This window comes from Streptopelia decaocto, assembly GCF_964273445.1.
Source record: "Streptopelia decaocto genome assembly, chromosome: 5".
Classification (NCBI taxonomy): Eukaryota; Metazoa; Chordata; class Aves; order Columbiformes; family Columbidae; genus Streptopelia; species Streptopelia decaocto.
This window is the reverse complement of record NC_138659.1, coordinates 16,204,853-16,213,688: the sequence shown is the minus strand read 5'-3', so window position 1 is coordinate 16,213,688 and position 8,836 is coordinate 16,204,853. Positions and strand designations below refer to the sequence as shown.

Genomic DNA, 8,836 nt, shown 5'->3' with positions numbered 1-8,836 from the left:
GGGACCCATCCTGGGCAGTCACAGGGAGCCCTGTGGGGACGGGTCATGAATCTGACCTTCCTCCTGCAGCTGCCAAACCGGCAGTGCTAGCATCCACTGTGGTGCTCTGCATACCCAGGAGGGCTGGGACACAGAAAGCCTTTCCTGGGAAAAAGAAATAGAGATTTATTATTCTTTGTACTAAAGGTTGCTCAGAATTGGGCAGAAAGGCAGATCTCTTTTTTTTTTTTTTTTTTTAAGGCTTGTGTGTGCAAACCTTTTTTTTGTAGGGAAAGAGATCAAAAAGAAAAAAACTGCTCACATGGGAGAGCATGTCATGGGCTACGAAAGAGCATGAAGAGCTCCACCTGCAGAGGCTGAAGCAGGTTCAGCTCATTACTCACCAGGAGAGCATCCCTGGGACAGCTGAGGCCTCTCCAGCTATAAAAGGAGCAGGGCTGGGGCTCCCTCTGCCTGGGGATTTGCCTAAAGTAGAGCTGGGACAGCCAGGCTTTGCTTCACCTCTTGTGGTGCTATGGATGGGATGCAGGTGAACCCCAGCAGCTGTGCCCTGACACCGCCGTGAGCTTCCACTGGAGCTGGTGGATCCAACCAGCGCAGTTCCCTCCCTGGCCAGGGCAGACACTGTGAAAGGAGAAGCAGCACTGTTAAAAAAAAAGGTAATCTGGGCCCTTGAAGGGAGCTAAACATGTTGGCAGGGAAAGGCAGGAAGATGTGCCAGGAGAGGTTTAGGTTAGACATTAGGAAAAGGTTCTTCCCCCAGAGGGTGCTGGAGCACTGGAACAGGCTCCCCAGGGAGGTGTCACGGCCCCAAGCCTGACAGTGTTCACGAAGAGACTGGACAACGTCCTTAGACACATGGTGTGAACTGTGGGGTTGTCCTGTGCAGGGATAGGAGTTGGACTCTATGATCCTTGTGGATCCCTTCCAACTCAGGACATTCTATGATTCTATGAAAAGCAGTCTCAGAGGAATAAACTTTCCTTTTTGCTCAGATTCAGGTTACCTGTTGCACCTGTACTGAAGATGCAACAGGAAAAAAAATCAGTCCTCTAATGTTCTAGCAAAGAGTCCCAAACACTGGATGAGGAAGAGATGATTTAACAAGAAAAAGATGTCACCAAATCCCTGAGTTATAACTTACTGGTTTTGTAGTCTTGCAGTGAAAATATTTAACAGCTGTTAATGTCAGCAGGGGAGCCTGTCCAGAGGGTTGTAGCTATTTGAAAGAAAATTAAAAGCAATAAATGTTCCAAATATCTCTTTAATATGTGAGCTCTGGGGCACTGGGGGGGAGAGAGGACGCTGCTGGGGAGGCAGGTGGTCATACAGCCCCTGGGTTACTGCACGTGCTTTGGTGAGAAACTGGGAAACTCTACCTGTCTGCCCAGCAAAGAAGGTGATTGCCCAAAGGTGCATGGGATGCCGGTATGAGCCTTCTGAGACCGCACAGGACTTTCTGTGGGATGTCTCGGGGAAGGAGCAAATGGGGGAAAGGGAGGGATCAAGGCAGTTTGCCGAGGAACCAGCGTGGGAAAATAAAGGGGAAAAGGGGACAAAAGGGAATGCTTGGATTTGTGCCTGGCTGTGCTCTGTGCCTGATCGCTGCAGCATATCCTGTCTGCTTATTGAACCCTCTTTAGCTATTTTCCTGGTGAGGGTCTCTGCTCACTGGGCAGGGGTGTGGATGGAGGCTGGAGTGCTGGTGACAGAGGGGCACTGTGGGGCTCAGCAGCTGGAGAGACTGGGGTGTAGGTGGGTACAGCAGTGTGTGTGATCACTAGCAAACAGAAAGCCAGGCCAGCTGGAAACTCAGATAAAAGGCTCAGGAGTCATAAGGATAGATTGGGGAGACTGTGTGTCTAAAACCAGCAGCTGGAGGAATCTGTATTGTGTATATGTATGTATATATTGTTTGCTAATGAGCTTTCATCGTGATAAGTCAGAGAGGGGAGCAGGATGAGCCCACTGGTGCTGTTTGTGTGACAACTCTGCATTTGTTGCCTGTGCTAATCTGCATGTCCGACTCTGTCTTTACATATATATATATATATATATATATGCATACTGTGTGTGTATGTATACATTTACTGTGTGCATGTACACTTAGCCTTGTTGCTGGCTGGAACCGGGGAATCAGGGCTGTGGCAGCTTCACCTCTACCAGGCTGCCAGATGTGGCAAACCCTGACACAAACCAACCTCAGCAGGACACTGCTATGAACCCACACCTGCCTGCAGAGAAGTGTCTCGTTTCAAGCCCCCTCTAGCGTGGCTGGGGAGTTGGGGGTGCTGGCTGCAGGCAAAGGAGCCCCAAACATGCCCCTAAAGCTCAGCTGCGTTCATGTCTTTGCGGGTAAGATCAGGGAGGGTGCTTGTGTTTCACTCGAGGATTAGTGAAAGTGGCTGGTGAAGAAGAAAATAAACACAGGTCAACTGCAAATATGTGTGGTGAGGGGCAGACTGCTCTCCCCACCTGGGTTTTGTCCTGCTCCATCCCTTGCACGTGTGCCTGCGTCCCTTGGGGCTGGCAGCAGGATGGCTGCCTGTGAAGGGCAGGGAGCCAGAGCCCCTGGGGGCTCTGCCTGTGCCCACAGCCTTCATGCTGTTATTCCCCGCTTTCAAGCCTGCGGGAGCACGAGTGCTGCTGTGTAATACAGAGAAAACCTCCAGCCAGGGTTAGTCATCTGGGGCTCCCAATACTGCCTGGCAGCCCCCTGAGCTGGGGCTGTGGAGCAGCTGGACGCACTCATCTGTAGAGCCCCCGCACATACTGAAATACCCAGCCACGCGATGGCTGCGGGCGCTGCCGTCCGCAGCACCCATGGGTGGCTCCTGCAAGCACACGTAGCCTCCTGTCTGCTACGGTACACAGCCCCGGGGAAATGGGGACTGGCTGTTTGTTTTATAGTTGTAAGAGAATTGTAATGCCCTGCTGTGTTATTGGCTTATGCTGTGAGGACGGTGCCATCAGCATTAGATGAGCCTGAAAGCTGGAGGCACCCTGGGAGAAGGGGCCAAGGACCACTTGTTTTTTGGAGATATGGACCTTTTCTCATCTCACCCAAAAGTAAAAGTTTAAACCTATGGAAACCTTGTTGTAGTAAGGCCTTTTCAGTCATCCATTCAAGCTGCATCTAGACAATTAATTCTTTGGAAATAAAAGGAATAAAGGATGAAAAGAGAAAACTAACGTGGCAGACAGAAAGAATCTGCTCTCAAAGCAAAGATTGGTACCAGGTCCCAGCAAGCTCCCTCCTCTGGGGTCTGGAGAAGGAAACAGTGATGCTGTGGGGAAAATCTCTGTTGGGACTTGTGGGTGACCAGGGTGAGCATCAAGAGAGTTTCCAAACGATTCAGATGGACAGTTCCTAATATAGAAACTGCTAAGCTGGATGCAAGTGCTGTACTGGGTGCTTTTTACAGTGAGTAAAGATGATTTAATTGCTGAAGTGGTCAGGGCTTAAGGAGTAGTGACCACAATCTGATTATAGTCAGTTATGAGCAAACAGAGGTCAGCTCTAACCAGTAATAGACCTACTAGATGCTTCAAAAGGGGCTAATATAAATTAGGAGAAATTATGAGCAACACTGACCAGGTGGAAAAAACAATAACTAAATGACTGTGAATGGAAAGTTAAAGAGCTCTTTAAGAAGTGTTTAGTTTAGCTTTAAGAAGTGTTTAGTGAAGGAAACAATTTAGCCAGAAATTCAACCTGACAGCTGTTAAAAATGTGAAAACAAGAAAGGGGAAGGGTTCATATTGCCCATGAGGTGCTATAAAGCATCATGCTGGTCAATGTATTTGTGTTGACACCAGATCTTGATTCAGTCTCTGGAGTTCCATAACTAATGGGTAAATCTTTGCTGATGAAGCTGATGGTAAAGTGGTATTGCAAGCATCCTCATTAGAAAAGGATGAGCCTGTCATCGCAATAAAACACCTGCAAATGGATGAAGTGACCCATCAAGTAGGAAATGGTACTGCATGCAGGTCTTTCTCGCTGGGTTTGGCTGGGTCAGGAATGATGTCTAATCCTTCTCCATCTCCTTAATACAACAGTTTTAAGTAAATGTAAGGCCATCACCACTGTTTAAAAAGCACAAGTTGCCCCAAGATAGAGGGACACATGGTAGAGGCTGGGATTTGCAGACAGAGATATTGCAATCTCCAGCCTGTCTCTTTCCTGGAAAAGTCACCAGCTGTTAATCCTTCCTCTCCTTACTGTAGTCTCTGCTTGCCCACCACCCATCTGCTCATGCTTCACTCTAGCTGTTTAAGGGAGCTGCTACAATAATGCTAATAAGAGGTTGTACCTGCAAATGTTGCCCCAAACCCTGCTCACAATTCCTATCATCATATTTAAAATAAGTGAACAGGTTAGAGACCTGCAGAAATAAGCAGGAGGTGCAATAAACGCCTATTTTCAGGAGGGATGACTTTGGGAGCATTTTTGCTGGCCAAAAAAGCTCCCATGGGGGTGATGAGGGGAAGCAGACGGGTTGATGATGACAGTGCCAGGTAGGAAAGAGAAACTACTTAACCCAGAGCAGAGCTGCGTGAGGAGTATCACCAGCTTCATGTTCTCTCCTAGGGGTTTCTAACACTGCAGGAATGATGCTGGTTGAGATGAGGGGGTCTATGAGACCATCAGCATTTCTGAATGTCACTGTATAATTATTTCATTTTTTCCTTAGATTGTTGTTTACCAGAAGAATGGCAAAAGATGCATTTGATTTTGTCTCCTGATATATTATGATAGTAGGGTATGGTGGGATTTCTGACTGAAGCAGCTACTGAGGAAAAGGAAGGGAGGTCGATATGAATAAGTTCACCTTGACCTTTTAAAACTGCCACAGTGAACACTTAACCCCTGCCCACTCAGCTGATACTGTGGTTTAAGAAGGCCACTCTGAGGAACAAAATGCACAGTCCACAGGGGCTCACTGGAAAAAGATAACGCTCAGGGCAAAGATCACCACCAACAACGGAAGATCTCCCATCACGTCAAAAAGGGGGCTGCAGCTGACATTTGGAAACCTAACAGCTCTGGTGTGAAATGTGGTGTCTGCCAGCTGATGGAACGCTGACTCGGCTTGCTGGGAGGTCTGCCCTGCTGCCCACCGGGGCTGTGCTGAACACCATGATGCTGCTGATAAAAACTGCCATTAATGCACAGCCCTTCCCTGGTCGTGTGCACGCTTACAGGTGCCACGTGTCCTGTCCCAGAGCGCTGGGCACACTGCAGTCCATAAGAACCAAGAAAAGCCACCATCACTGTCAGAGGGGCAGGTCCAATCCCGACTGTCTTCGCCATGCCCAGCGCAGCTGGAGCTTAGCATTGAGTCCTCTTGGAAAAAAGCCTTCTCTTGGCCCAAGGACTGTAACAGCCAGGGAAAAGGACTCTGCATACAGCAGTGAGGAACCAGCAGCCGCTGCATCTAGCTCAGAAAAATCCCTGCACAGCACTCTGAGATGAGGTGCAGAGGGATTACCCCAGTGCCAATGCTCCTCTTTTGGGATCTCCCCACAAAATCCTGGCTCCATATAAATGTCAATATTTTTATTTGTCATTTCACAGTGTATTCACAATTTCCTTCTCTATTTTACACTGCCAGAAGTAGCCTAACATAAACTCCTTCCTACTGGCTCAGTGCCTCTGCTGGCAGAAATTCTTGACACGCACATGAGCCAAAGAGCAGGAAAAAAAACCACATGGAAGTCAAATCAAGAGTGAAAGAGAGATCACGTGGTTCTGAGACACTGAAGGACAAGTCCACACACTTGTTAGACCGAATTCCTTGATTTTGAAAAATAATTCTGGTTTAGTAATAAAATACTTTATTTCTGAAGTGGACAGAAACATTAAATGGCAATAGCTGAGGCATACGCTGACCAGCAGGACATGGATTAAAATCTTGCCTTTGTAACACTTTGCTTTTTTCCCCCTCTTACATAACTGTGAGGCTTCCTTTGCTAGTTCTCATTGTTTTACTAAACCAAACCATGCAACCTGTTATTCTCAAGGCAAAGATAACCTTGGTGGAAACTAAGTGACCACGTATTACTTGACTGCTGCAATGAGAGCAACAGCACTGCTCTCTTAGTAATTTATTCCAAATGGAAGCCAAACTTTTAAATTACTGGCAAAGACTACAGGGAAGAACTGAGAGGCCAGATCAGACCCGTGAGTGTGTCCACATTCCTGCTTGGCTTGCCAGAGGATCCCCAAGGTGAAGATCACGTTGCAAAAGGCAGGTCCCAAGAGGACAAGGTTTATCTGTGCATTTTGACAACAAACCATCAATACTCACTCAACCAGCTCTGCTTCTGCTGGGCAGCAGTTTTGTACAGACCATGTTTCATTAATATTATGAAAAAGAACATCAAAGCTATTACTGAAGACACAGTGAATACCCACAGCTGCTCCTCTGCCCAAGAGGCTGCCTTGCCCCACAAGACATCAGGTTTTCATTCTTGGAAACCCACATTGGTTGCTGTTAATTTCCTTTTTCTTTCTAGATGTTTACAAACAGTTCAGTGGTTGTTCCACTGTTTCTCTGAGATGTTAAACTCTCCTACATAACTCTCCAATTCCTCCTTTTGGGGAAGCATGGGCACTTTCATAGTAAATGGGAACTAAATTGAGGAGAGTACCAGTAAGGGCTGCCAGGCCTCAGGCAACAGCCGTCACCCTGTGACACGAATACCTGGGGTGCTCTGCATGGTCCGTGTGCTGTGGTCTGCAGTGAGGATGCTCTTTGCCCCATCCTGCTGGCTAGAAACCAGGAAAAAAAACAAACAAACAAACAAAAAACCCCAAAACAACAGCAAGACATACTGCCAACTAAGTCTTTGCTGGAATAATGTTGCTGCATGTGCCACTTAGAGGGATTTTGTTGGAAAATTACTGAGGGGACTATGTAACCAGAGTCTGCTGCAGAGTGCCAACAGGCTCACAGAGCCCCAAAGCTGCCTCAGCCTGCCTGCTCACCCCATCACTATGATGACTGTAAAGGGTTGAATAAAACCCCAAGAGAATCCAGCTTTATGGTCCCTGTGGAAGAGGGACCAAAATAATTTTGGTTAACACAGCAAGTTTTGGCAGTCTGTGATGTGTCAGGGTGCTGGAGGCCAGGAAGGTTTCATCTAGGAGGGAGAGCAGGGGTTCTGATAGCACATGTCTAAAGCCACCCAGTCTGCATGCACTTGGGTTTTCATATGCAGGGCAGGAGGACGAGCTGAAGGCAATTAAAACTGCGAGAGACAGTCTGTGCATAGGTGTCATGATGCCTCTGAATGAGCTGTCCTCTTTCCTGTTTCGGACACAATGCCAGATACATTACTTGAAATGTAGCTTTCAATCTTCAGTGCTACCGGTATTGTTAACCCAGGCTGAGCGACACTTGCACTGGGGGTGTACAGAAATGACGAGGCAATTTCAGAAATACATATGAACAACCTCCACCCACGTTTTTTTTTTAGAGTTTTAGAAACAAAACCAGTGCAAGATCCAGAGTCTGGAAGGAGATGGGTGAGAGCTCATGTCTGGTTTAAAGGCACATCCTCAAAAATGTGAGAATTACAGGATCACACGAGTTTGGAACATTTTTAGCTCAGCATCCTGGCATTTTTGTAGAAACTAAACAGCAAACAGCAAAACCAGGTTTCCTTTTCTGGAGAGAGCAGGAAGGGAGCACCAAGGGCATAACAGCCGAGGCCGCTTGCGCTCGATGGAGCTGCTCTGAGACACGGCAATGCCTGCTCTTCCAGGAAAGCAGCTGTGGCATGACGATTGCATTCTCTCATTCTGTGATTCCCCACCAACACCCTGACAAGTTCGCTGGTAGGCTGTGCAAGACCTGTAGCTGGCTGCCTCTGCAGATGCTCACTGCCGGCTCTCGCTGCAGGTAGGAAAGCAGGTATGGGGCAGCCCTGGCCCCACAGCCCTGCTCCGTGCCTGCCTGCTTCAGCTGCAGCTCCAGCCATAAGGGCTGCAGGCTATGGGGGTCTGGGGACACACTGCCCGAGACATCCCCATGGCAGGAACCTCTGGGCATGGAGAGGCACTTGCTTAGGCATCACACAGTCCTCCCTGAGCCTGTTCTGCTGGATCGGGACAGCTGGGTCCCAGCTTCCCAGCCACAACTGCCATCCGTTGACACTGCAGGAGGCGAGAGCCCCACCCATAGGGGAAGAACACACAGATGGATTTGTTCCCCACCAGAAGGCTGCTTTGAAGCCACCTTTGAGATTTCTTAATCTCCAGAGTGTCTGTGGGCTCACCCCTGCCACCAAGCCCCTTATGGATGGACACCGGGGCCACAAGTAGGGTGAATGTTTTTCTGGGGACCTTTTAAGCAAACACCTAAATGTGGCAGGACGTTGAAGATCCACAGAACCAAACAATCTCCTTCTCCACATCCCCCCAGCCTCATCAGGCCACCGCAGCACCCCAAGGTATCACTTTGCTACTCTGCAGGGTTTGGACAAGCCCGAGGCTGGTCAAAGCTGATGCTGAGCTTGGTGCAGGGCTACCCAGGCTCTCAGGGGTGGTGTGACGGCCAGGTGTCAAAGTCCTGCCTCCAAACTCATGCTCTAAATCAGAGGGAACCCCTCAGAGGCAGCACAAACTCTCCTTGTTGCAGGTCCAGTCATATTTCTGGACAAGGACAGAGGATTATGGGGTTGTTCCCAGGACCTCTTATTGGGCTGGTGCTCAGCTGGGGGCTCCAGGAGACCCCAGTGAGTGGCGACCAGCAAAAGCAGAACAAGAATTTCCATGTACTCAAGAGTGAATGGGAAATGTGAAAGCTGAACTTTCTTCAGTAGGTTT

At 48.5% G+C, this 8,836-nt stretch overlaps 1 protein-coding gene across 1 annotated transcript in view; it reads right to left on the bottom strand.

Annotated features, from left to right (window-relative positions):
• Nucleotides 1–481: 481 nt before the first annotated feature.
• The window catches only part of FASLG (Fas ligand), a 146,767-nt gene continuing 138,412 nt past the window's right edge, over nucleotides 482–8,836 (bottom strand). The window contains exon 7 of the transcript XR_014184154.1: nucleotides 482–624. The gene's annotated coding sequence lies outside the window, so the exon portion shown is untranslated. The remainder of the gene's footprint in view (nucleotides 625–8,836) is intronic.